Source organism: Pleurodeles waltl, chromosome 6 (assembly GCF_031143425.1).
Source record: "Pleurodeles waltl isolate 20211129_DDA chromosome 6, aPleWal1.hap1.20221129, whole genome shotgun sequence".
In the NCBI taxonomy this organism is placed as follows: Eukaryota; Metazoa; Chordata; class Amphibia; order Caudata; family Salamandridae; genus Pleurodeles; species Pleurodeles waltl.
In genome coordinates this window covers 566,595,640-566,623,093 of record NC_090445.1, presented here as the reverse complement: position 1 = coordinate 566,623,093, position 27,454 = coordinate 566,595,640, and positions in this window count along the sequence as shown.

Sequence of the window (27,454 nt, the reverse complement as noted above, 5' to 3'; positions counted from 1 at the left end):
CCATAGTCATCCTGCAAAAGAGCATGATTCCAGGAATCTGCACAAGATAGTTCCCCCTCATAAGGAGGGGGATGACATTAGCAAGTGGTTTGCTGCACTTGAGAGGGCCTGTGTTGTACAGGATGTCCCTCAAAGGCAGTGGGCTGCTATCCTATGGCTATCATTTAGTGGAAAAGGTAAGGACAGGCTCCTTACTGTGAAAGAAAGTGATGCCAATAATTTTACAGTTCTTAAGAATGCACTCCTGGATGGTTATGGCTTAACCACTGAACAATACAGGATAAAGTTCAGAGAGACCAAAAAGGAGTCTTCACAAGACTGGGTTGATTTTATTGACCATTCAGTGAAGGCCTTGGAGGGGTGGTTACATGGTAGTAAAGTGACTGATTATGACAGCCTGTATAACTTGATCCTGAGAGAGCATATTCTTAATAATTGTGTGTCTGATTTGTTGCACCAGTACTTGGTGGACTCTGATCTGACCTCTCCCCAAGAATTTGGAAAGAAGGCAGACAAATGGGTCAGAACAAGGGTGAACAGAAAAGTTCATACAGGGGGTGACAAAGATGGCAACAAAAAGAAGGATGGTAAGTCTTCTGACAAGGGTGGGGACAAATCTAAAAATGAGTCTTCATCAGGCCCACAAAAACACTCTGGTGGGGGTGGTGGGCCCAAATCCTCTTTTAATCAAAACAAAGAAAAGAAACCATGGTGCTATTTATGTAAAGCAAAAGGCCATTGGACAACAGATCCCAGTTGTCCAAAGAAAAGCACCAAGCCTCCTACCACTACAACCCCTACTGCTACCCCTAGTGTCCCTACTAATAGCAGTGGTGGTGGGAGCAAACCTACTAATAGCCAATCCAAGGGAGTAGCTGGGCTCACTTTTGGTAACTTAGTTGGGGTTGGTCTTGTTAGGGAGACCACAGAGGCTGTGTTAGTCTCTGAGGGGGCTATTGATTTAGCCACCTTAGTTGCTTGTCCCCTTAATATGGATAAGTACAAGCAGCTACCCCTAATAAATGGTGTTGAGGTTCAGGCCTACAGGGACACTGGTGCCAGTGTGACTATGGTCACAGAGAAACTGGTCCACCCTGAACAACACCTACTTGGTCACCAGTACCAAGTAACCGATGCTCACAACAACACACTTAGCCACACCATGGCTGTTGTAAATCTCAACTGGGGGGGGGTTACTGGTCCAAAGAAAGTTGTGGTAGCCACAGATTTACCTGTAGACTGTCTACTAGGAAATGATTTGGAGACATCAGTTTGGTCAGATGTGGAGTTGGAGGCCCATGCAGCAATGCTGGGCATCCCAGGGCATATTTTTGCTTTAACCAGGGCTCAGGCCAAAAAGCAAAAAGGACAGGGAAGCTTGGATCCTGGAACAATGGACCAAGTGCTCCCTAAAGCTAGGGCTAGTAGAAGCAAACCACTTCCTACTATCCCTCCCTCTACAGTGGATTCTACTTCTGAGGAAGAAGAATTTCCACCCTGTGCAGAACCTACACCAGAGGAGCTGGAAGCAGACACTGCTGAGCTTTTGGGTGAAGGGGGGCCTGCCAGGGAGGAGCTGAGTGTGGCACAGCAAACCTGTCCCACACTAGAGGGTCTAAGACAGCAAGCTGTCAACAGGCTAATGGGGATGTCAGTGACTCTCACAGAGTTTACTGGGAGGACAACCTCTTCTACACTGAAGCAAGGGATCCTAAACCTGGAACTGCCAGGAGGTTAGTGATTCCTCAGGAGTACAGAAAGTTCCTCCTAACTCTGGCCCACGACATTCCCCTAGCTGGGCATCTGGGACAAATGAAAACTTGGGACAGGCTTGTTCCCTTGTTTCATTGGCCTAGAATGTCTGAGGACACAAAAGATTTGTGTAAGTCCTGTGAAACCTGTCAAGCTAGTGGCAAGACAGGTGACACCCCAAAGGCACCCCTTATTCCACTGCCTGTGGTTGGGGTACCCTTTGAAAGGGTAGGGGTTGACATAGTTGGCCCCCTTGACCCTCCTACTGCTTCAGGCAATAGGTTTATCTTGGTGGTAGTGGACCATGCCACAAGATATCCTAAAGCAATTCCTTTAAGGACCACTACAGCTCCTGCAGTGGCAAAGGCCCTCCTGGGAATATTTTCCAGGGTGGGCTTCCCAAAGGAAGTACAATCAGACAGGGGAAGCAATTTCATGTCTGCATACTTAAAGGCCATGTGGAAAGAGTGTGGTGTGACATACAAGTTCACTACACCCTATCATCCACAAACAAATGGACTGGTGGAGAGATTTAACAAAACTCTCAAAGGCATGATTATGGGTCTCCCTGAAAAACTCCGCAGGAGATGGGATATCCTGTTACCATGCCTCCTTTTTGCCTACAGGGAGGTACCCCAGAAAGGAGTGGGCTTCAGCCCCTTTGAACTCCTCTTTGGACACCCTGTTAGGAGTCCACTAACACTTGTCAAGGAGGGTTGGGAACAACCTTTAAAAGCTCCAAAACAAGATATTTTGGATTATGTACTTGGCCTCAGATCAAGGATGGCTGAGTATATGAAAAAGGCCAGTAAAAACCTTCAGGCCAGCCAAGAGCTCCAAAAGCAATGGCATGATCAGAAGGCTGTTTTGGTTCAGTACAAACCAGGGCAGAAAGTGTGGGTCTTGGAGCCTGTGGCCCCAAGAGCACTCCAAGATAAATGGAGTGGTCCCCACACAATTGTTGAGAAAAAGGGTGAAGTCACCTATTTAGTTGACTTAGGCACTGCCAGGAGTCCCCTTAGGGTGCTCCATGTCAACCGCCTGAAACCCTACTATGACAGGGCTGATCTCACCCTGCTCATGGCAACTGATGAGGGACAGGAACAAGACAGTGATCCTCTACCTGATCTCTTCTCTTCCACAGAACAAGATGCTCTTGTGGAAGGTGTAGTTTTGGCTGATTGTCTTACTGCTGAGCAGAAAGACCATTGCATAAATCTCCTGGGTCAGTTTTCTGAACTCTTCTCTACTGTGCCAGGTACCACTTCTTGGTGTGACCACACTATAGATACTGGAGACAGCTTGCCTGTCAAAAGTAAGATCTATAGGCAGCCTGACCATGTCAGAGACTGCATAAAGCAAGAGGTGCAGAAAATGTTAGAACTGGGAGTGGTTGAGCACTCTGAAAGTCCATGGGCTTCTCCTGTGGTACTTGTACCAAAACCTCATTCCAAAGATGGAAAGAAGGAAATGCGGTTTTGTGTAGACTACAGAGGTCTCAACCAGGTAACCAAAACTGATGCTCACCCTATACCCAGGGCAGATGAGCTCATAGATACACTGGCATCTGCCAAGTATCTAAGCACTTTTGATTTGACTGCAGGGTATTGGCAGATCAAATTATCAGAAGATGCTAAACCTAAAACTGCATTTTCAACCATTGGAGGACATTACCAGTTCACTGTAATGCCTTTTGGATTGAAAAATGCACCTGCCACTTTTCAGAGGTTGGTGAACACAGTCCTGCAAGGGCTGGAGGCTTCAGTGCAGCATATTTGGACGATATAGCTGTCTTTAGCTCCAGCTGGGATGATCACCTGGTCCACCTATGGAAAGTTTTGGAGGCCCTGCAAAAGGCAGGCCTCACTATCAAGGCTTCAAAGTGCCAAATAGGGCAGGGTAAGGTGGTTTATCTGGGACACCTTGTTGGTGGGGAACAGATTGCACCACTACAGGGGAAAATCCAAACAATTATTGATTGGGTTCCCCCTACTACTCAGACTCAGGTGAGAGCCTTCCTAGGCCTCACTGGGTATTACAGGAGGTTCATTAAGAACTATGGCTCCATTGCAGCCCCTCTTAATGACCTCACATCCAAGAAAATGCCTAAAAAGGTATTATGGACAGCAAACTGTCAGAAAGCTTTTGAGGAGCTGAAGCAGGCCATGTGCTCTGCACCTGTCCTGAAAAGCCCTTGTTACTCTAAAAAAATATATGTCCAAACTGATGCATCTGAATTAGGAGTAGGGGCAGTCCTATCGCAACTTAATTCTGAGGGCCAGGATCAACCTGTTGCTTTTATTAGTAGGAGGTTGACCCCTAGAGAAAAGCGTTGGTCTGCCATTGAGAGGGAGGCCTTTGCTGTGGTCTGGGCACTCAAGAAGTTGAGGCCATACCTGTTTGGCACTCACTTCATTGTTCAGACAGACCACAAACCTCTACTTTGGCTAAAACAAATGAAAGGTGAAAATCCTAAATTGTTGAGGTGGTCCATATCCCTACAGGGAATGGACTATACAGTGGAACATAGACCTGGGAGTAGCCACTCCAATGCAGATGGACTCTCCAGATATTTCCACTTAGACAATGAAGACTCATCAGGTCATGGCTAGTCTTATTGTCCTTCGTTTGGGGGGGGTTGTGTAGGAAAGTACCATCTTGCCTGGCATGTTACCCCCATTTTTCACTGTATTTATGTTGTTTTAGTTGTATGTGGCACTGGGACCCTGGTATCCAGGGCCCCAGTGCTCATAGGTGTGCCTGAATGTGTTACCTGTGTAGTGACTAACTGTCTCACTGAGGCTCTGCTAATCAGAACCTCAGTGGTTATGCTCTCTCATTTCTTTCAAATTGTCACTAACAGGGTAGTGACCAATTTTACCAATTTACATTGGCTTACTGGAACACCCTTATAATTCCCTAGTATATGGTACTGAGGTACCCAGGGTATTGGGGTTCCAGGAGATCCCTATGGGCTGCAGCATTTCTTTTGCCACCCATAGGGAGCTCTGACAATTCTTACACAGGCCTGCCACTGCAGCCTGAGTGAAATAACGTCCACGTTATTTCACAGCCATTTTACACTGCACTTAAGTAACTTATAAGTCACCTATATGTCTAACCTTTACCTGGTAAAGGTTAGGTTTAAAGTTACTTAGTGTGAGGGCACCCTGGCACTAGCCAAGATGCCCCCACATTGTTCAGGGCCAATTCCCCGGACTTTGTGAGTGCGGGGACACCATTACACGCGTGCACTACATATAGGTCAATACCTATATGTAGCTTCACAATGGTAACTCCGAATATGGCCATGTAACATGTCTATGATCATGGAATTGCCCCCTCTATGCCATCCTGGCATAGTTGGCACAATCCCATGATCCCAGTGGTCTGTAGCACAGACCCTGGTACTGCCAAACTGCCTTTCCTGGGGTTTCACTGCAGCTGCTGCCAACCCCTCAGACAGGTTTCTGCCCTCCTGGGGTCAAGCCAGGCCTGGCCCAGGATGGCAGAACAAAGGACTTCCTCTGAGAGAGGGTGTTATACCCTCTCCCTTTGGAAAATGGTGTGAAGGCAGGGGAGGAGTAGCCTCCCTCAGCCTCTGGAAATGCTTTCTTGGGCACAATTCTGCATAAGCCAGTCTACACCGGTTCAGGGGACCCCTTAGCCCTGCTCTGGCGCGAAACTGGTCAAAGGAAAGGGGAGTGACCACTCCCCTGACCTGCACCTCCCCTGGGAGGTGTCCAGAGCTCCCAGTGTGCTCCAGACCTCTGCCATCTTGGAAACAGGGGTGCTGCTGGCACACTGGACTGCTCTGAGTGGCCAGTGCCACCAGGTGACGTCAGAGACTCCTTCTGATAGGCTCCTTCAGGTGTTGCTAGCCTATCCTCTCTCCTAGGTAGCCAAACCCTCTTTTCTGGCTATTTAGGGTCTCTGCCTCTGGGGAAACTTTAGATAACGAATGCAAGAGCTCATCCGAGTTCCTCTGCATCTCTCTCTTCACCTTCTGCCAAGGAATCGACTGCTGACCGCGCTGGAAGCCTGCAAAACTGCAACATTGTAGCAAAGACGACTACTGCAACTCTGTAACGCTGATCCTGCCGCCTTCTCGACTGTTTTCCTGGTGGTGCATGCTGTGGGGGTAGTCTGCCTCCTCTCTGCACTAGAAGCTCCGAAGAAATCTCCTGTGGGTCGACGGAATCTTCCCCCTGCAACCGCAGGCACCAAAAAGCTGCATTACCGGTCCCTTGGGTCTCCTCTCAGCACGACGAGCGAGGTCCCTCGAATCCAGCAACTGTGTCCAAGTGACCCCCACAGTCCAGTGACTCTTCAGTCCAAGTTTGGTGGAGGTAAGTCCTTCCCTCCCCACGCCAGACTGCATTGCTGGGAACCGCGACTTTTGCAGCTACTCCGGCCCCTGTGCACTTCCGGCGGAAATCCTTTGTGCACAGCCAAGCCTGGGTCCACGGCACTCTAACCTGCATTGCACGACTTTCTAAGTTGGTCTCCGGCGACGTGGGACTCGTTTGTGCAACTTCGGGTGAGCACTGTTTCACGCATCCTCGTAATGCCTGTTTCTGGCACTTCTCTGGGTGCTACCTGCTGCAGAGAGGGCTCCTTGTCTTGCTCGACGTCCCCTCTCTCTCACGACGCAATTTGCGACATCCTTGTCCCTCCTGGGCCACAGCAGCATCTAAAAACGCTTAGCGCACAATTTGCAGCTAGCAAGGTTTGTTTTTTGCGGTCTTTCGGCCGGAAAACACTTCTGCACGACTCTCCACGGCGTGAGGGATCCGTCCTCCAAAGGGGAAGTCTCTAGCCCTTGTCGTTCCTGCAGAAACCTAAGCTTCTTCTGTCCAGTAGAAGCTTCTTTGCACCCACAGCTGGCATTTCCTGGGCATCTGCCCATCTCTGACTTGCTTGTGACTTTTGGACTTGGTCCCCTTGTTCCACAGGTACCCTCGACTGGAAATCCATCGTTGTTGCATTGCTGGTTTGTGTCTTTCCTGCAGTATTCCCCTATCACAACTTCTTTGTCCTTTGGGGAACTTCAGTGCACTTTGCACTCACTTTTCAGGGTCTTGGGGTGGGCTATTTTTCTAACCCTCACTATTTTCTAATAGTCCCAGCGACCCTCTACAAGGTCACATAGGTTTGGAGTCCATTCGTGGTTCGCATTCCACTTTTGGAGTATATGGTTTGTGTTGCCCCTATCCCTATGTGTCCCCATTGCATCCTATTGTAACTATACATTGTTTGCACTGTTTTCTAAGACTATACTGCATATTTTTGGTATTGTGTACATATATCTTGTGTATATTTCCTATCCTCTCACTGAGGGTACACTCTGAGATACTTTGGCATATTGTCATAAAAATAAAGTACCTTTATTTTTAGTATAACTGTGTATTGTGTTTTCTTATGATATTGTGCATATGACACTAAGTGGTACTGTAGGAGCTTCACTCGTCTCCTAGTTCAGCCTAAGCTGCTCTGCTAAGCTACCATTATCTATCAGCCTATGCTGCTAGACACCCTATACACTAATAAGGGATAACTGGGCCTGGTGCAAGGTGCAAGTACCCCTTGGTACTCACTACAAGCCAGTCCAGCCTCCTACACGAAGAAACTGTTTGTACGATCACTGGGGATTCCCGACGGAGTCAGAATGAAGACCCCACATTGAAGCATGTATGCCAACAGGCAACCGTCGGGGCGGTACAAGGGGTAGGTCCCAGATTCCTGATCCAAAATAATCTATTGTATAGGAAAACCAACAACTCAAGAGGGAATGTCCTGCAATTAGTGGTTCCCCGTAGCCACCGCCAACAGGCATTACAGCTAGCACATGGGGATCATGGGGAAGGCCATTTAGGAAGAGAGAAAACAGAGGAAGCGGTACTGAAACGATTCTATTGGCCGGTTCTTTATGGAGAGGTTCGTAGCCATTGCTCCGAGTGTACAAAATGCCAGCTATACAATCTCTCTAATACAAGACCTGTTCCCTTACAACCACTTCCAGTCATAGATATTCCCTTTACCAGAGTTGGAATGAATATTATTGGTCCTCTCACCCCTTCTACCCGAGGTAGACAATATGTATTAGTATTAGTGGATTACGCCACGAGATATCCAGAAGCCATTGCCCTCCCCAGTATGCATACGAAAGCAGTTGCCCAGGCAATGATAGAGTTCTTTTCGAGGGTAGGATTCCCGAATGAAATATTAACGGATCAGGGGATTCCTTTTATGTCCAGACTAATGACTGAGGTTTGCCGATCACTAGGGGTGAAACAAATCCGTACTTCTGTATACCAGCCCCAAACAGACGGGCTAGTGGAAAGATACAACAAAACCATTAAGTCTCTCCTACGGAAAAGTATATCTGAGGCGGGTAAGGATTGGGAAAAGAAACTTCCTCTGGTCCTTTACGCTATCCGGACCCATATGCAATCCTCTTTAGGTCATAGCCCTTTTGAAATGTTGTTCGGCCGACAACCTCGTACGTTACTAGATATGTTAGCGGAACAATGGGAAGACACTGAAGAAGAGGTCAAAGATTTGTTAATTTATACCCGAGATTTACGAGAAACCCTCATTACAGTATGGGAAGAAGCCCACACTGCCTTGCGTGCTGCCCAGCAGAAACAAAAGCAGTCGTATGACACTCACAGTGTTGTTAGAACATTGGCAGTCGGTGATAAAGCACTGGTCTTACTCCCCAGCACTGATAATAATCTATTGGCCCGATGGCAAGGTCCTATTGAAGTAACTGCCCAAATAAACCCCACCACATATAAGTTATCCATGTCCCAAAACGGCGGAAGAGAACAGATATATCATATCAACCTTCTTAAGAAATGGGTAGAACCCACTGATGGACAGACCATCCATTATGTCACCGCCGAGGTAAATGAGGACATTCCGTATCCCATCCTTACACCCCACAATGTGTCTAGTCCAGGAAAGCCCTGGATCAATCCTAATCTGACGCAGCAATACCTTAACCAGCTCCAGCACGTGGTGACCCAGAATCAAGACGTGTTTTCCAAATATCCGGGAAGAACATCCCTAATACAACATCCCATTCGCTTTAAAGAAAATATGGTATCTCGACAGAGACCGTACCGCATCCCTGAAGCCAAACAGAAAATTATAGAGGAAGAAGTCCAGGCCATGTTAGCAGCCGGTATTATAGAGCCATCAACCAGCCCTTGGTGCTCGCCAGTCGTGTTAGTTCCTAAACCCGACGGCAGCACCCGATTTTGTGTTGATTATAGGGGTGTCAATAACTTAACATACTTTGATGCATACCCTATGCCTAGAATTGACGAGCTGGTTGAAAGGTTCGGTCAAGCCAAATACCTAACCACACTGGACCTCACGAAGAGATATTGGCAAATACCCCTGAGAGAGGAGGATAAAGAAAAAACAGCCTTTGCCACCCCTTCAGGCTTATACCAATTCACTGTCTTGCCATTTGGGTTACACGGGCCCCTGCCACCTTCCAAAGACTCATGATTGACATTTTACGACCATACAGGCAGTATGCAGCTGCCTATCTGGATGACATCGTTATCTATAGTAACACATGGGATGAACACATGTCCCACCTTGGGTCCGTTCTAAGTGTCCTTAGAAAAGCTCAGTTAACCGCCAATCCGGAGAAGTGTAGACTGGGGCAAACTAGTATTAAATATCTGGGTTACGTTGTAGGAGGGGGTAAAATAAGACCCCAAGTAGAGAAACTAGACGCTATTTCCCAGATGTCTTATCCGAAAAAGAAAAAAGATATTCAGGCATTTTTGGGGCTTGTTGGCTATTACAGACGTTTTATTCCCCATTTTTCAACAATCGCCAAACCCCTTTCTAACTTGTTGCGAAAGACATGTCCCAATACACTTAGGCCTCCTTCAGATACTGAGTTGGGTAGTTTTGACAGACTCAAGACCGCTCTTATCTCTGCACCAGTCCTCTGTTGTCCAGATTTTGATAAACCTTTTGTGCTCTTAACTGATGCCTCGGAGGTGGGCCTTGGGGCTGTGCTAACGCAGCCTCAGGATGATGAGTCTCTCCACCCCCTTCTGTACATCAGCCGGAAACTTCTCCCGTGTGAACGGCACTATCCGGCTATTGAAAAGGAGTGCTTGGCCATTAAATGGGCTATTGAATCTCTTCGATATTATCTGTCTGGCCGAACTTTTACCCTGGTCACAGACCATGCCCCTCTCACCTGGCTCGCCCATCATAAGGACACTAATTCCCGGGTGCTGCGCTGGTTCCTTTCCTTACAGCCTTTTTCGTTTCAGATCCGGCATCTCCCAGGTAGCCAAATGGTGACGGCTGATTTTCTGTCCCGGTATCCTGCCTCTCCGTGTCTCGACAGTCCACTCTCTAGGGGGAGTGTTTGTGACGGGTTGATTGGCGATCACCCTCACACTTCCAGGTCCTGTACTGACTCTGCCTCTGGGGACCGTTGCCTGACCGGCCTCCCGTCCCATGATTAGTGGGACTCTCAGGATCGGCGGGCCGCTGCCAGGTAAAAATTGCCTCCGACAGCACTGGCAGGAATCAATGGTGTGGAGGAAGCAGACGGACGATCACAAGAGGAGGAAAGAATCAGGCTACCGGAGGTCACCAAAGAAGAAGACGGGAGGCGCTTCGAGACCCGGACCCAGCAACTGCCGAATGCAACTCGGAGAAACCAACAGGAGACGTCTGACAGGTCCCGTGGGAGCAGGCAGCCGGGAGGACAAAACGCTAATGCCCGCCACGCTTCTGGAGAAGCGTGGCGAACCCAGGTGTGTGGGATTACATACCTGAGCGGGGAAAAAAGAGAGAAAGAGAGCAAGAGTGAGAGAGACGTATGAAAGGGGTAGGGGGGAGAAGAAAAGGTGGGGAGGAACGAGGGAATAAAAGGGGAATGGGGGAAACAGAGCACAGACACCCACTCGCATCGCGCACACTGAAGCACTTTTGTATGTAGGCTAAGGCACTTGAAAGGCACTGCACCTAAGAAACTATAGAAGTCACTTGAAAGGCACTGCACATAAGAAACTATAAGAGGCACAACGGAAAAAGGGAAAAGACATTAACGCACTGGAAAGGCCAGAAGACTAGTTTCAGAACAGACGTACAAAGAGAGAGACAGTGATGTCATAATTGTTCTAAAACATGAAGTAAAACAGGCAGAGACTAGAAAGAGAAAGGAAAGAGAAAGACCCCAAAAGTGATCCCTCCACTTACCTTATGTCCTCTAGTCTCTCCACATGTACCTCCCGGGACGCCTGTACACCAAGGAAATAAAAGAAAGAGAAGAGTGAGAGCGACCACAACAAGAAATCACCCATCACCCAAAGGAGAAAAACTTTTAAACTTACCTGCACCATACCTCACCGACTATCCTCTTTTTCTAATAAAACACTGGTACACCTGACCAATGCGTTCGAGTATTCCTTCCACACGGGAACCGATCACACCTTGCTAGCTGCAAGGGTCGCGGTTAGGGTTTTTGGATGCTGCTGTGGCCCAGGAGGGACCAGGATGTCGCCACTTGGAGGAGGAGACAGAGGGGGTGCCCAGCAAGTCAGGGAGCCCTCACAGAAGCAGGCAGCACCCGCAGAAGTACCGGAACAGGCACTTGGAAGAGGAGTGAACCAGAGTCCACCCGAAGACACAAAAGGGAGTCCCACGACGCCGGAGGACAACTCAGAAGGTTGTGCACTGCAGGTTAGAGTGTCGGGACCCAGGCTTGGCTGTGCACGAAGGAAATCCTGGAAGAGTGCACAGGAGCCGAAGCAGCTGCAAATCACGCAGTACCCAGCAATGCAGTCTAGCGTGGGGAGGCAAGGACTTACTTTCACCAAACTTGGACTGAAGAGTCACTGGACGGTGGGAGTCATTTGGACAGAGTTGCTGAGTTCAAGGGAAATCGCTCGTCATGCTGAGAGGAGACCCAGAGGACCGGTGATGCAGTTCTTTGGTGCCTGCGGTTGCAGGGGGAAGATTCCGTCGACCCACAGGAGATTTCTTCGGAGCTTCTAGTGCAGAGAGGAGGCAGACTACCCCCACAGCATGCACCACCAGGAAAACAGTCGCGAAGGCGGCAGGATCAGCGCTACAAGGTCGCAGTAGTCGTCTTTGCTACTTTGTTGCAGTTTTGCAGGCTTCCAGCGCGGTCAGCAGTCGATTCCTTGGCAGAAGGTGAAGAGAGAGATGCAGAGGAACTCTGATGAGCTCTTGCATTCGTTATCTAAGGAATTCCCCAAAGCAGAGACCCTAAATAGCCAGAAAAGGAGGTTTGGCTGCTTAGGAGAGAGGATAGGCTAGCAACACCTGAAGGAGCCTATCAGAAGGAGTCTCTGACGTCACCTGCTGGCACTGGCCACTCAGAGCAGTCCAGTGTGCCAGCAGCACCTCTGTTTCAAAGATGGCAGAGGTCTGGAGCACAATGGAGGAGCTCTGGGCACCTCCCAGGGGAGGTGCAGGTCAGGGGAGTGGTCACTCCCCTTTCCTTTGTCCAGTTTCGCGCCAGAGCAGGGCTGAGGGATCCCTGAACTGGTGCAGACTGGCTTATGCAGAGATGGGCACCATCTGTGCCCATCAAAGCATTTCCAGAGGCTGGGGGAGGCTACTCCTCCCAAGCCCTAACACCTTTTTCCAAAGGGAGAGGGTGTAACACCCTCTCTCTGAGGAAGTCCTTTGTTCTGCCTTCCTGGGCCAAGCCTGGCTGGACCCCAGGAGGGCAGAAACCTGTCTGAGGGGTTGGCAGCAGCAGCAGCTGCAGTGAAACCCCGGGAAAGGCAGGTTGGCAGTACCCGGGTCTGATCTAGAAACTCAGGGGATCATGGAATTGTCTCCCCAATGCCAGAATGGCATTGGGGTGACAATTCCATGATCTTAGACATGTTACATGGCCATGTTCGGAGTTACCATTGTGACGCTACACATATGTCGTGACATATGTATAGTGCACACGTGTAATGGTGTCCCGCACTCACAAAGTCCGGGGAATTTGGCCTGAACAATGTGGGAGCACCTTGGCTAGTGCCAGGGTGCCCACACACTAAGTAACTTAGCACCCAACCTCTACCAGGTAAAGGTTAGACATATAGGTGACTTATAAGTTACTTAAGTGCAGTGGTAAATGGCTGTGAAATAACGTGGATGTTATTTCACTCAGGCTGCACTGGCAGGCCTGTGTAAGAATTGTCAGATCACCCTATGGGTGGCACAAGAAATACTGCAGCCCATAGGGATCTCCTGGAACCCCAATACCCTGGGTACCTCAGTACCATATACAAGGGAATTATAAGGGTGTTCCAGTATGCCAATGTAAATTGGTGAAATTGGTCACTAGCCTGTTAGTGACAATTTGGAAAGAAAATGAGAGAGCATAACCACTGAGGTTCTGGATAGCAGAGCCTCAATGAGACAGTTAGTCATAACACAGGTACCACATACAGGGCACACTTATGAGCACTGGGGCCCTGGCTGGCAGGGTCCCAGTGACACATACAACTAAAACAACATATATACAGTGAAATATGGGGGGTAACATACCAGGCAAGATGGTACTTTCCTACACAACCCCCCACCAAACGAAGGACAATAAGACTAGCCATGACCTGATGAGTCTTCATTGTCTAAGTGCAAATATCTGGAGAGTCCATCTGCATTGGAGTGGGTACTCCTGGTGCAGAGAGGAGGCAGGCTACCCCCAGAGCATGCGCCACCAGGAAACAGTTGAGAAGGCGGCAGGAAAAGTGATACAAGGTTGCAGTAGTCGTCTTTGCTACTTTGTTGCGGTTTTGCAGGCGTCCTGAGCAGTCAGCGGTCGATCCTTTGGCAGAAGGTGAAGAGGGAGATGCAGAGGATCTCTGATGAGCTCTTGCATTTGGTATCTGAAGAATTCCCCAAAGCAGAGACCCTAAATAGCCAGAAAAGGAGGTTTGGCTACCTAGGAAGGATGATAGGCTAGTAACACAGGTAAGAGCCTATCAGAAGGAGTCTCTGATGTCAGCTGCTAGCCCTGGCCACTCAGAGCAGTCCAGTGTGCCAGCACACCTCTGAATCCAAGATGGCAGAGGTCTGGGGCACACTGGAGGAGCTCTGGGCACCTCCCCTGGGAGGTGCAGGTCAGGGGAGTGGTCACTCCCCTTTCCTTTGTCCAGTTTCGTGCCAGACCAGGGCTGGTTGGATCCCTGAACCGGTGTAGACTGGCTTATGCAGAGATGGGCCCCATCTGTGCCCATCAAAGCATTTCCAGAGGCTGGGGAGGCTACTCCTCCCCAACCCTGACACCTTTTTCAAAAGGGAGAGGGTGTAACACCCTCTCTCTGAGGAAGTCCTTTGTTCTGCCTTCCTGGACCAGGCCTGGCTAGACCCCAGGAGGGCAGAAATCTGTCTGAGGGGTTGGCAGCAGCAGCAGCTGCAGTGAAACCCCGGGAAAGGCAGTTTGGCAGTACTTGGGTTCTGTGCTAGAGACCGGGGGGATCATGGAATTGTCCCTCCAATGACAGAATGGCAATGGGGTGACAATTCCATGATCCTAGACATATTACATGGCCATGTTCGGAGTTACCATTATGACGCTATACATAGGTAGTGACCTATGTATAGTGCACATGTGTAATGGTGTCCCCGCACTCACAAGGTCCGGGGAATTTGCCCTGAACAATGTGGGGTCACCTTGGCTAGTGCCAGGGTGCCCACACACTAAGGGGGTGATTCTAACCCTGGCGTTCATGGACCGCCAGGGCCGGGGTTGGAGGATGCACCGCCAACAGGCTGGCGGTGCATCAAGGGCAATTCTGACCGCGGCGGTAAAACTGCAGTCAGAAAAGGGAAACCGGCGGTTTCCCGCCGGTTTTCCCCTGCCCCTGTGAATCCTCCACGGCGGCGCTGCAAGCAGCGCCGCCATGGGGATTCCGACCCCCTTCCCGGGAGCTGGCGGGAACGGGTGTCGTGGGGCCAATGGCATGGGCACTGCAGGGGCCCCCTAACAGGGCCCCACATTGATTTTCAGTGTCTGCCTAGCAGACACTGAAAATCGCGACGGGTGCAACTGCACCCGTCGCACACCAGCAACTCCGCCGGCTCCATTCGGAGCCGGCTTCCTCGTTGCTGCTGCTTTCCCGCTGGGCGGGCGGGCGGCCTTTTGGCGGTCGCCCGCCAGCCCAGCGGGAAAGTCAGAATGACCGCCACGGTCTTTTGACTGCGGTACGGTCTTCTGGCGGTTCCCGCTTGGCAGGCGGCGACCGCCGCCCGCCAAAGTAGGAATCAGGGCCTAAGTAACTTAGCACCCAACCTTCACCAGGTGAAGGTTAGACATATAGGTGACTTATAAGTTTCTTAAGTGCAGTGGTAAATGGCTGTGAAATACTGTGGACGTTATTTCACTCAGGCTGCAGTGGCAGGCCTGTGTAAGAATTGTCAGAGCTCCCTATGGGTGGCAAAAGAAATGCTGCAGCCCATAGGGATCTCCTGGAACCCCAATACCCTGGGTACCTCAGTACCATATACTAGGGAATTATAAGGGTGTTCCAGTATGCCAATGTGAATTGGTAAAATTGGTCACTAGCCTGTTAGTGACAATTTGGAAAGCAGAGAGAGCATAACCACTGAGGTTCTGGTTAGCAGAGCCTCAGTGAGACAGTGAGACAATTATTCATCACACAGGGAACACATACAGGGCACACTGACACATACACTAAAATAAGATATATACAGTGAAATATGGGGGTAACATGCCAGGCAAGATGGTACTTTCCTACAGCAATTAGATACCAAATGATCAAAATCAGATGTAGGGATCCGGATATCTGATTTTTCAATGTTTATAACACCAAAAACCACAATGAGCCGTGGGTATCTGGTTGTGCTAGACGCAGTTAAAAGTTAAGGCTGACTGCAATTGAATGTGGTCGGATACAGGGACCAGGCTTAGCCCAGTGGAAAGTTTTACCGTGCTACGTAGAATATTGTTTGGAAGTCGAAAATCCTCAGCAGGGCTAGGCGAAACAACTGTCGCCAAAATGTGTTCCATAGGGCTACACAGCCATCCGACGAAGCCCTGGTGCAGACATTGATTTTTGGCAAGAAAGCGCAGGGGGGGAGAAATTCAAAATTCGCGCCCAAGGATGGTCCCCTTCTGGACAGATATTTTAAGTGTCTTCTCCCAGTAAAGATATCTATCTTCAAACTTAAAATGTTTTGGAAGTCAAACGTCTTCCAGCGGGGCAAACCAGCAAGTTGAATTTGACACCACCTGGGGGGGGGGGGTTAGGACACAATCTCCGAGAAGCCACCAGCAGGGTCGAGGGCAGATTTAGTTGGAAGTGGTTGTAGGAAAGTAACATCTTGCCTGGCATGTTACCCCCATTTTTCACTGTATATATGTTGTTTTAGTTGTATGTGTCACTGGGAACCTGGTAACCCAGGGCCCCAGTGCTCATAAGTGTGCCTGAATGTGTTACCTGTGTAGTGACTAACTGTTTCACTGAGGCTCTGCTAATCAGAACCTCAGTGGTTATGCTCTCTCATTTCTTTCCAAATTGTCACTGACAGGCTAGTGACCATTTTAACCAATTTACATTGGCTTACTGGAACACCCTTATAATTCCCTAGTATATGGTACTGAGGTACCCAGGGCATTGGGGTTCCAGGAGATCCCTATGGGCTGCAGCATTTCTTTTGCCACCCATAGGGAGCTCTGACAATTCTTACACAGGCCTGCCACTGCAGCCTGAGTGAAATAACATCCACGTTATTTCACAGCCATTTTACACTGCACTTAAGTAACTTATAAGTCACATATATGTCTAACCTTTACCTGGTAAAGGTTAGGTGCAAAGTTACTTAGTGTGAGGGCACCCTGGCACTAGCCAAGGTGCCCCCACATTGTTCAGAGCCAATTCCCTGAACTTTGTGAGTGCGGGGACACCATTACACGCGTGCACTACATATAGGTCACTACCTATATGTAGCTTCACCATGGTAACTCCGAATATGGCCATGTAACATGTCTATGATCATGGAATTGCCCCCTCTATACCATCCTGGCATAGTTGGCACAATCCCATGATCCCAGTGGTCTGTAGCACAGACCCTGGTACTGCCAAACTGCCCTTCCTGGGGTTTCACTGCAGCTGCTGCTGCTGCCAACCCCTCAGACAGGCAGCTGCCCTCCTGGGGTCCAGCCAGGCCCGGCCCAGGATGGCAGAACAAAGAACTTCCTCTGAGAAAATGGAGTGAAGGGAGGGGAGGAGTAGCCTCCCCCAGCCTCTGGAAATGCTTTGTTGGGCACAGATGTGCCCAATTCTGCATAAGCCAGTCTACACCGGTTCAGGGACCCCTTAGCCCCTGCTCTGGCGCGAAACTGGACAAAGGAAAGGGGAGTGACCACTCCCCTGACCTGCACCTCCCCTGGGAGGTGTCCAGAGCTCCTCCAGTGTGCTCCAGACCTCTGCCATCTTGGAAACAGAGGTGCTGCTGGCACACTGGACTGCTCTGAGTGGCCAGTGCCACCAGGTGACGTCAGAGACTCCTGCTGATAGGCTCCTTCAGGTGTTAGTAGCCTATCCTCTCTCCTAGGTAGCCAAACCCTCTTTTCTGGCTATTTAGGGTCTCTGTCTCTGGGGAAACTTCAGATAACGAATGCAAGAGCTCATCCGAGTTCCTCTGCATCTCTCTCTTCACCTTCTGATAAGGAAACGACCGCTGACCGCGCTGGAAGCCTGCAAACCTGCAACATAGTAGCAAAGACGACTACTGCAACTCTGTAACGCTGATCCTGCCGCCTTCTCGACTGTTTTCCAGCTTGTGCATGCTGTGGGGGTAGCCTGCCTCCTCTCTGCACCAGAAGCTCCGAAGAAATCTCCCGTGGGTCGACGGAATCTTCCCCTTGCAACCGCAGGCACCAAAAAGCTGCATTACCGGTCCCTTGGGTCTCCTCTCAGCACGACGAGCGAGGTCCCTCGAATCCAGCGACTCTGTCCAAGTGACCCCCACAGACCAGTGACTCTTCAGCCCAAGTTTGGTGGAGGTAAGTCCTTGCCTCACCTCGCTGGGCTGCATTGCTGGGAACTGCGACTTTGCCGCTACTCCGGCCCCTGTGCACTTCCGGCGGAAATCCGTTGTGCACAGCCAAGCCTGGGTCCACGGCACTCTAACCTGCATTGCACGACTTTCTAAGTTGGTCTCCGGCGACGTGGGACTCCTTTGTGCAACTTCGGCGAGCACCGTTTCACGCATCCTTGTAGTGCCTGTTTCTGGCACTTCTCCGGGTGCTACCTGCTTCAGTGAGGGCTCTTTGTCTTGCTCGACGTCCCCTCTCTCTTCAGGTCCAATTTGCGACCTCCTGGTCCCTCCTGGGCCCCAGCAGCGTCCAAAAACGCCAAACGCACGATTTGCAGCTAGCAAGGCTTGTTGGCGTTCTGTCAGCGGGAAAACACTTCTGCACGACTCTCCACGGCGAGAGGGATCCGTCCACCAAAGGGGAAGTCTCTAGCCCTTTTCGTTCCTGCAGAAACCTCAGCTTCTTCTGTCCAGTCGAAGCTTCTTTGCACCCGCAGCTGGCATTTCCTGGGCATCTGCCCATCTCCAACTTGCTTGTGACTTTTGGACTTGGTCCCCTTGTTCCAAAGGTACCCTAAATTGGAAATCCACAGTTGTTGCATTGCTGGTTTGTGTCTTTCCTGCATTATTCCTCTAACATGACCTCTTTGTCCTTAGGGGAACTTTAGTGCACTTTGCACTCACTTTTCAGGGTCTTGGGGAGGGTTATTTTTCTAACTCTCACTATTTTCTAATAGTCCCAGCGACCCTCTACAAGGTCACATAGGTTTGGGGTCCATTTGTGGTTCGCATTCCACTTTTGGAGTATATGGTTTGTGTTGCCCCTATCCCTATGTTTCCCCATTGCATCCTATTGTAACTATCCATTGTTTGCACTGTTTTCTAAGACTATACTGCATATTTTTGCTATTGTGTATATATATCTTGTGTATATTTCCTATCCTCTCACTGAGGGTACACTCTAAGATACTTTGGCATATTGTCATAAAAATAAAGTACCTTTATTTTTAGTATAACTGTGTATTGTGTTTTCTTATGATATTGTGCATATGACACTAAGTGGTACTGTAGTAGCTTCACACGTCTCCTAGTTCAGCCTAAGCTGCTCTGCTAAGCTACCATTATCTATCAGTCTAAGCTGCTAGACACCCTATACACTAATAAGGGATAACTGGGCCTGGTGCAAGCTGCAAGTACCCCTTGGTACTCACTACAAGCCAGTCCAGCCTCCTACATTGGTTGTGCAGTGGTGGGATAAGTGCTTGAGACTACTTACCACTCTTGTCATTGTACTTTTCATAAGAGAAAAATATACAAAACAAGGTCAGTGTATATACACATAGCCAAAAAGTTTTGCATTTCCTCTTTTCACTCTTTTCTAAGTGCTGAAAAGTACTCCTAAACTTTCAAAAAGTTCTTAAAAGTTTAAAAAGTTTTTTTCTGTCTTTCCAAAAAGTTCTGAAAACTTTTTTCTCTTTTTCTATCACTTTAACTCTCTCTAAAAATGTCTGGCACAGGCCAAAGTGTTGATCTGTCCAAACTTGCATATGACAACGTTAGCTGGAAAAGAGCAAGGAGTCTCTGTATAGAGAGAGGTTTGAGTGTAGGGAAGAATCCTTCCTTGGAACTGTTACTAAACATGCTTAGAGAACAGGATAAGGCCATAGGTGCCCCATCTGTTGAAAAAGTACCTAATAGTTCCAAATCTGATTCAGGGACTCCCCCAGGAAAAGATTCAGGAAAGAAACTTCCTAGCCTGCCCATTACTAGACAATCTAGCATAGATGGAAATGATGATGAGCCACACCAAATAAATAGTGTTGTCTCACATCATAGCAAAAGCATTTATTCTCACCATACTGGTAGTAATGTTTCTGTAAACCAAGCTGTTAGGGTGCCTTCTGTAAGGGACAGGTCTCCTTCTGTTCATTCCCATCATAGCTCTGTTTCTAGAAATGTCCCTCCCACCAACCCTGATGACAGAATGTTAGAGAGGGAACTCAATAAGTTGAGGGTGGAACAAACCAGACTGAAGCTTAAAAAGCAACAGCTGGATTTGGATAGACAGTCTTTTGAATTAGAGAAGGAAAGACAGAAGTTGGGTTTAGATACCCATGGTGGCAGCAGCAGTATTCCCCATAGTCATCCTGCAAAAGAGCATGATTCCAGGAATCTGCACAAGATAGTTCCCCCTTATAAGGAGGGGGATGACATTAACAAGTGGTTTGCTGCACTTGAGAGGGCCTGTGTTGTACAGGATGTCCCTCAAAGGCAGTGGGCTGCTATCCTATGGCTATCATTTAGTGGAAAAGGTAGGGATAGGCTCCTTACTGTGAAAGAAAATGATGCTAATAATTTCCAAGTTCTTAAGAATGCACTCCTGGATGGTTATGGCTTAACCACTGAACAGTACAGGATAAAGTTCAGAGAGACCAAAAAGGAGTCTTCACAAGACTGGGTTGATTTCATTGACCAGGCAGTGAAGGCCTTGGAGGGGTGGTTACATGGCAGTAAAGTTACTGATTATGACAGCCTGTATAACTTAATCCCGAGAGAGCATATTCTTAATAATTGTGTGTCTGATTTGTTGCACCAGTACTTGGTGGACTCTGATCTGACCTCTCCCCAAGAATTGGGAAAGAAGGCAGACAAATGGGTCAGAACAAGAGTGAACAGAAAAGTTCATACAGGGGGTGACAAAGATGGCAACAAAAAGAAGGATGGTAAGTCTTCTGACAAGGGTGGGGACAAATCTAAAAATGAGTCTTCATCAGGCCCACAAAAACACTCTGGTGGGGGTGGTGGGTCCAAATCCTCCTTTAATCAGAACAAGGAAAAGAAACCATGGTGCTATTTATGTAAAATAAAAGGCCATTGGACAACAGATCCCAGTTGTCCAAAGAAAGGCACCACTGCTCCTACCACTACAACCCCTACTGCTACACCTAGTGTCCCTACTAATAGCAGTGGTGGTGGGAGCAAACCTACTAATAGCCAATCCAAGGGAGTAGCTGGGCTCACTTTTGGTAATTTAGTTGGGGTTGGTCTAATTAGGGAGACCACAGAGGCTACTTTAGTCTCTGAAGGGGCTATTGATTTAGCCACTTTGGTTGCTTGCCCCCATAACTTGGAGAAGTACAAGCAACTAACCCTAATAAATGGTGTTGAGGTCCAGGCCTACAGGGACACAGGTGCCAGTGTCACAATGGTGATTGAGAAACTGGTGCACCCTGAACAACACATACTTGGACACCAGTACCAAGTAACCGATGCTCACAACATAACACAAAGCCACCCCATGGCTGTTGTAAATCTCAACTGGGGGGGGGTAACTGGTCCAAAGAAAGTTGTGGTAGCTTCAGATTTACCTGTAGACTGTCTATTAGGGAATGATTTGGAGACATCAGCTTGGTCAGATGTGGAGTTGGAGGCCCATGCAGCAATGCTGGGCATCCCAGGGCATATTTTTGCTTTGACAAGGGCTCAGGCCAAAAAGCAAAAAGGACAGGGAAGCTTGGATCCTGGAACAATGGACCAAGTGCTCCCTAAAGCTAGGGCTAGTAGAAGCAAACCACTTCCTACTATCCCTCCCTCTACAGTGGATTCTACTTCTGAGGAAGAAGAATTCCCTCCCTGTGCAGAACCTACACCAGAGGAGCTGGAAGCAGACACTGCTGAGCTTTTGGGTGAAGGGGGGCCTGCCAGAGAGGAGCTGAGTGTGGCACAGCAAACCTGTCCCACATTAGAGGGTCTCAGACAGCAAGCTGTCAAACAGGCTAATGGGGATGTCAGTGACTCTCACAGAGTTTACTGGGAGGACAATCTCTTGTACACTGAGCATAGGGATCCTAAACCTGGAGCAGCCAGGAGATTAGTGATTCCTCAGGAGTACAGAAAGTTCCTCCTAACACTGGCACATGACATTCCCTTAGCTGGGCACCTAGGACAAATGAAAACTTGGGACAGGCTTGTTCCCCTGTTTCATTGGCCTAGGATGTCTGAGGACACAAAGGAATTTTGTAAGTCCTGTGAAACCTGTCAAGCCAGTGGCAAAACAGGTGGCACTCCAAAGGCACCCCTTATCCCACTGCCTGTGGTTGGGGTTCCCTTTGAAAGGGTAGGGGTTGACATAGTTGGCCCCCTTGACCCTCCTACTGCTTCAGGCAATAGGTTTATCTTAGTGGTAGTGGACCATGCCACAAGATATCCTGAAGCAATTCCTTTAAGAACCACTACAGCTCCTGCAGTGGCAAAGGCCCTCCTGGGAATATTTTCCAGGGTGGGCTTCCCAAAGGAAGTAGTATCAGACAGAGGAAGCAATTTCATGTCTGCATACTTAAAGGCCATGTGGAAGGAGTGTGGTGTAACGTACAAGTTCACAACACCCTATCATCCACAAACAAATGGACTGGTGGAGAGATTTAATAAAACTCTCAAAGGCATGATTATGGGTCTCCCTGAAAAACTCCGCAGGAGATGGGATATCCTTCTACCATGCCTCCTTTTGCCTACAGGGAGGTACCCCAGAAAGGAGTGGGCTATAGCCCCTTTGAACTTCTTTTTGGACACCCTGTTAGGGGTCCACTCACACTGGTAAAGGAGGGTTGGGAACAACCTTTAAAAGCTCCTAAGCAGGATATTGTGGACTATGTACTTGGCCTCAGATCAAGGATGGCTGAGTACATGAAAAAGGCCAGTAAAAACCTTCAGGCCAGGCAAGAGCTCCAGAAGCAATGGCATGATCAGAAGGCTGTTTTGGTTCAGTACCAACCAGGGCAGAAAGTGTGGGTCTTGGAGCCTGTGGCCCCAAGAGCACTCCAAGATAAATGGAGTGGTCCCCACACAATTGTTGAAAAGAAGGGAGAAGTCACCTATTTAGTTGACTTAGGCACTGCCAGGAGTCCCCTTAGGGTGCTCCATGTCAACCGCCTGAAACCCTACTATGACAGGGCTGATCTCACCCTGCTCATGGCAACAGATGAGGGACAGGAAGAAGACAGTGATCCTCTACCTGATCTCTTCTCTTCCACAGATCAAGATGCTCTTGTGGAAGGTGTAGTTTTGGCTGATTGTCTTACTGCTGAGCAGAAAGACAATTGCATAAATCTCCTAGGACAATTTTCAGAACTCTTCTCTACTGTGCCAGGCACCACTTCTTGGTGTGAGCACACTATAGATACTGAAGACAGTTTACCTGTCAAAAGTAAGATCTATAGGCAGCCTGACCATGTCAGGGACTGCATAAAACAAGAAGTTCAGAAAATGTTGGAACTAGGAGTGGTTGAGCACTCTGACAGTCCATGGGCTTCTCCTGTGGTACTGGTACGAAAACCCAATTCTAAAGATGGAAAGAAAGAAATGCGGTTTTGTGTAGACTATAGAGGTCTCAACTTGGTAACCAAAACTGATGCTCACCCTATACCCAGGGCAGATGAGCTTATAGATACACTGGCATCTGCCAAGTATCTAAGCACTTTTGACTTGACTGCAGGGTATTGGCAGATCAAATTATCAGAAGATGCTAAACCTAAGACTGCATTTTCTACCATTGGAGGACATTACCAGTTTACTGTAATGCCTTTTGGTTTGAAAAATGCACCTGCCACTTTTCAGAGGTTGGTGAACACAGTCCTGCAAGGGCTGGAAGCTTTCAGTGCAGCATATTTGGACGATATAGCTGTCTTTAGCTCCAGCTGGGATGATCACCTGGTCCACCTATGGAAAGTTTTGGAGGCCCTGCAAAAGGCAGGCCTCACTATCAAGGCTTCAAAGTGCCAGATAGGGCAGGGTAAGGTGGTTTATCTGGGACACCTTGTTGGTGGGGAACAGATTGCACAACTTCAGGGGAAAATCCAAACAATTATTGATTGGGTTCCCCCTACCACTCAGACTCAGGTGAGAGCCTTCCTAGGCCTCACTGGGTATTACAGGAGGTTCATTAAGAACTATGGCTCCATTGCAGCCCCTCTTAATGACCTCACATCCAAGAAAATGCCTAAAAAGGTATTATGGACAGCAAACTGTCAGAAAGCTTTTGAGGAGCTGAAGCAGGCCATGTGCTCTGCACCTGTCCTGAAAAGCCCTTGTTACTTTAAAAAATTCTATGTCCAAACTGATGCATCTGAATTAGGAGTAGGGGCAGTCCTATCACAACTTAATTCTGAGGGCCAGGATCAACCTGTTGCTTTTATTAGTAGGAGGTTGACCCCTAGAGAAAAGCGTTGGTCTGCCATTGAGAGGGAGGCCTTTGCTGTGGTCTGGGCTCTGAAGAAGTTGAGGCCATACCTGTTTGGCACTCACTTCATTGTTCAGACAGACCACAAACCTCTACTTTGGCTAAAACAAATGAAAGGTGAAAATCCTAAATTGTTGAGGTGGTCCATATCCCTACAGGGAATGGACTATACAGTGGAACATAGACCTGGGAGTAGCCACTCCAATGCAGATGGACTCTCCAGATATTTCCACTTAGACAATGAAGACTCATCAGGTCATGGCTAGTCTTATTGTCCTTCGTTTGGGGGGGTTTGTGTAGGAAAGTACCATCTTGCCTGGCATGTTACCCCCATTTTTCACTGTATATATGTTGTTTTAGTTGTATGTGTCACTGGGACCCTGCTAGCCAGGACCACAGTGCTCATAAGTTTGTGGCCTATATGTATGTGTTCCCTGTGTGATGCCTAACTGTCTCACTGAGGCTCTGCTAACCAGAACCTCAGTGGTTATGCTCTCTCATTTCTTTCCAAATTGTCACTAACAGGCTAGTGACCAATTTCACAAATTCACATTGGCATACTGGAACACCCTTATAATTCCCTAGTATATGGTACTGAGGTACCCAGGGTATTGGGGTTCCAGGAGATCCCTATGGGCTGCAGCATTTCTTTTGCCACCCATAGGGAGCTCTGACAATTCTTACACAGGCCTGCCACTGCAGCCTGAGTGAAATAACGTCCACGTTATTTCACAGCCATTTTACACTGCACTTAAGTAACTTATAAGTCACCTATATGTCTAACCTTTACCTGGTAAAGGTTAGATGCAAAGTTACTTAGTGTGAGGGCACCCTGGCACTAGCCAAGGTGCCCCCACATTGTTCAGAGCCAATTCCCTGAACTTTGTGAGTGCGGGGACACCATTACACGCGTGCACTACATATAGGTCACTACCTATATGTAGCTTCACTATGGTAACTCCGAATATGGCCATGTAACATGTCTATGATCATGGAATTGCCCCCTCTATACCATCCTGGCATAGTTGGCACAATCCCATGATCCCAGTGGTCTGTAGCACAGACCCTGGTACTGCCAAACTGCCCTTCCTGGGGTTTCACTGCAGCTGCTGCTGCTGCCAACCCCTCAGACAGGCAGCTGCCCTCCTGGGGTCCAGCCAGGCCTGGCCCAGGATGGCAGAACAAAGAACATCCTCTGAGAGAGGGTGTGACACCCTCTCCCTTTGGAAAATGGTGTGAAGGCAGGGGAGGAGTAGCCTCCCCCAGCCTCTGAAAATGCTTTGTTGGGCACAGATGTGCCCAATTCTGCATAAGCCAGTCTACACCAGTTCAGGGACCCCTGAGCCCCTGCTCTGGCGCGAAACTGGACAAAGGAAAGGGGAGTGACCACTCCCCTGACCTGCACCTCCCCTGGGAGGTGTCCAGAGCTCCTCCAGTGTGCTCCAGACCTCTGCCATCTTGGCAACAGAGGTGCTGCTGGCACACTGGACTGCTCTGAGTGGCCAGTGCCACCAGGTGACGTCAGAGACTCCTTGTGATAGGCTCCTTCAGGTGTTGCTAGCCTATCCTCTCTCCTAGGTAGCCAAACCCTCTTTTCTGGCTATTTAGGGTCTCTGTCTCTGGGGAAACTTTAGATAACGAATGCAAGAGCTCATCCGAGTTCCTCTGCATCTCTCTCTTCACCTTCTGCCAAGGAATCGACTGCTGACCGCGCTGGAAGCCTGCAAACCTGCAACATAGTAGCAAAGACGACTACTGCAACTCTGTAACGCTGATCCTGCCGCCTTCTCGACTGTTTTCCTGCTTGTGCATGCTCTGGGGGTAGTCTGCCTCCTCTCTGCACCAGAAGCTCCGAAGAAATCTCCCGTGGGTCGACGGAATCTTCCCCCTGCAACCACAGGCACCAAAAAGCTGCATTACCGGTCCCTTGGGTCTCCTCTCAGCATGACGAGCGAGGTCCCTAGAATCCAGCGACTCTGTCCAAGTGACCCCCACAGTCCAGTGACTCTTCAGTCCAAGTTTGGTGGAGGTAAGTCCTTGCCTCACCTCGCTGGGCTGCATTGCTGGGAACCGCGACTTTTGCAGCTACTCCGGCCCCTGTGCACTTCCGGCGGAAATCCTTTGTGCACAGCCAAGCCTGGGTCCACGGCAATCTAACCTGCATTGCACGACTTTCTAAGTTGGTCTCTGGCGACGTGGGACTCCTTTGTGCGACTTCGGGTGAGCACCGTTTCACGCATCCTCGTAGTGCCGGTTTCTGGCACTTCTCCGGGTGCTACCTGCTGCTGAGAGGGCTCCTTGTCTTGCTCGACGTCCCCTCTCTCTCCTGGTCCAATTTGCGACCTCCTGGTCCCTCCAGGGCCACAGCAGCGTCCAAAAACGATAACGGCACGATTTGCAGCTAGCAAGGCTTGTTGGCGTTCTTTCGGCGGGAAAACACTTCTGCACGACTCTCCACGGCGAGCGGGATCCGTCCACCAAAGGGGAAGTCTCTAGCGCTTTTTGTTCCTGCAGAAACCTCAGCTTCTTCTGTCCAGTAGAAGCTTCTTTGCACCCGCAGCTGGCATTTCCTGGGCATTTGCCCATCTCCGACTTGCTTGTGACTTTTGGACTTGGTCCCCTTGTTCCACAGGTACCCTAGATTGGAAATCCACAGTTGTTGCATTGTTGGTTTGTGTCTTTCCTGCATTATTCCTCTAACACGACTTCTTTGTCCTTAGGGGAACTTTAGTGCACTTTGCATTCACTTTTCAGGGTCTTGGGGAGGGTTATTTTTCTAACTCTCACTATTTTCTAATAGTCCCAGCGACCCTCTACAAGGTCACATAGGTTTGGGGTCCATTCGTGGTTCGCATTCCACTTTTGGAGTATATGGTTTGTGTTGCCCCTATCCCTATGTTTCCCCATTGCATCCTATTGTAACTATACATTGTTTGCACTGTTTTCTAAGACTATACTGCATATTTTTGCTATTGTGTATATATATCTTGTGTATATTTGCTATCCTCTCACTGAGGGTACACTCTAAGATACTTTGGCATATTGTCATAAAAATAAAGTACCTTTATTTTTAGTATAACTGTGTATTGTGTTTTCTCATGATATTGTGCATATGACACTAAGTGGTACTGTAGTAGCTTCACACGTCTCCTAGTTCAGCCTAAGCTGCTCTGCTAAGCTACCATTATCTATCAGCCTAAGCTGCTAGACACCCTATACACTAATAAGGGATAACTGGGTCTGGTGCAAGGTGCAAGTACCCCTTGGTACTCACTACAAGCCAGTCCAGCCTCCTACACCAACTATGCTAGACTGTCTAGTAATGGGCAGGCTAGGGAGTTTCTTTCCTGAATCTTTTCCTGGGGGAGTCCCTGGATCAGATTGGGAACC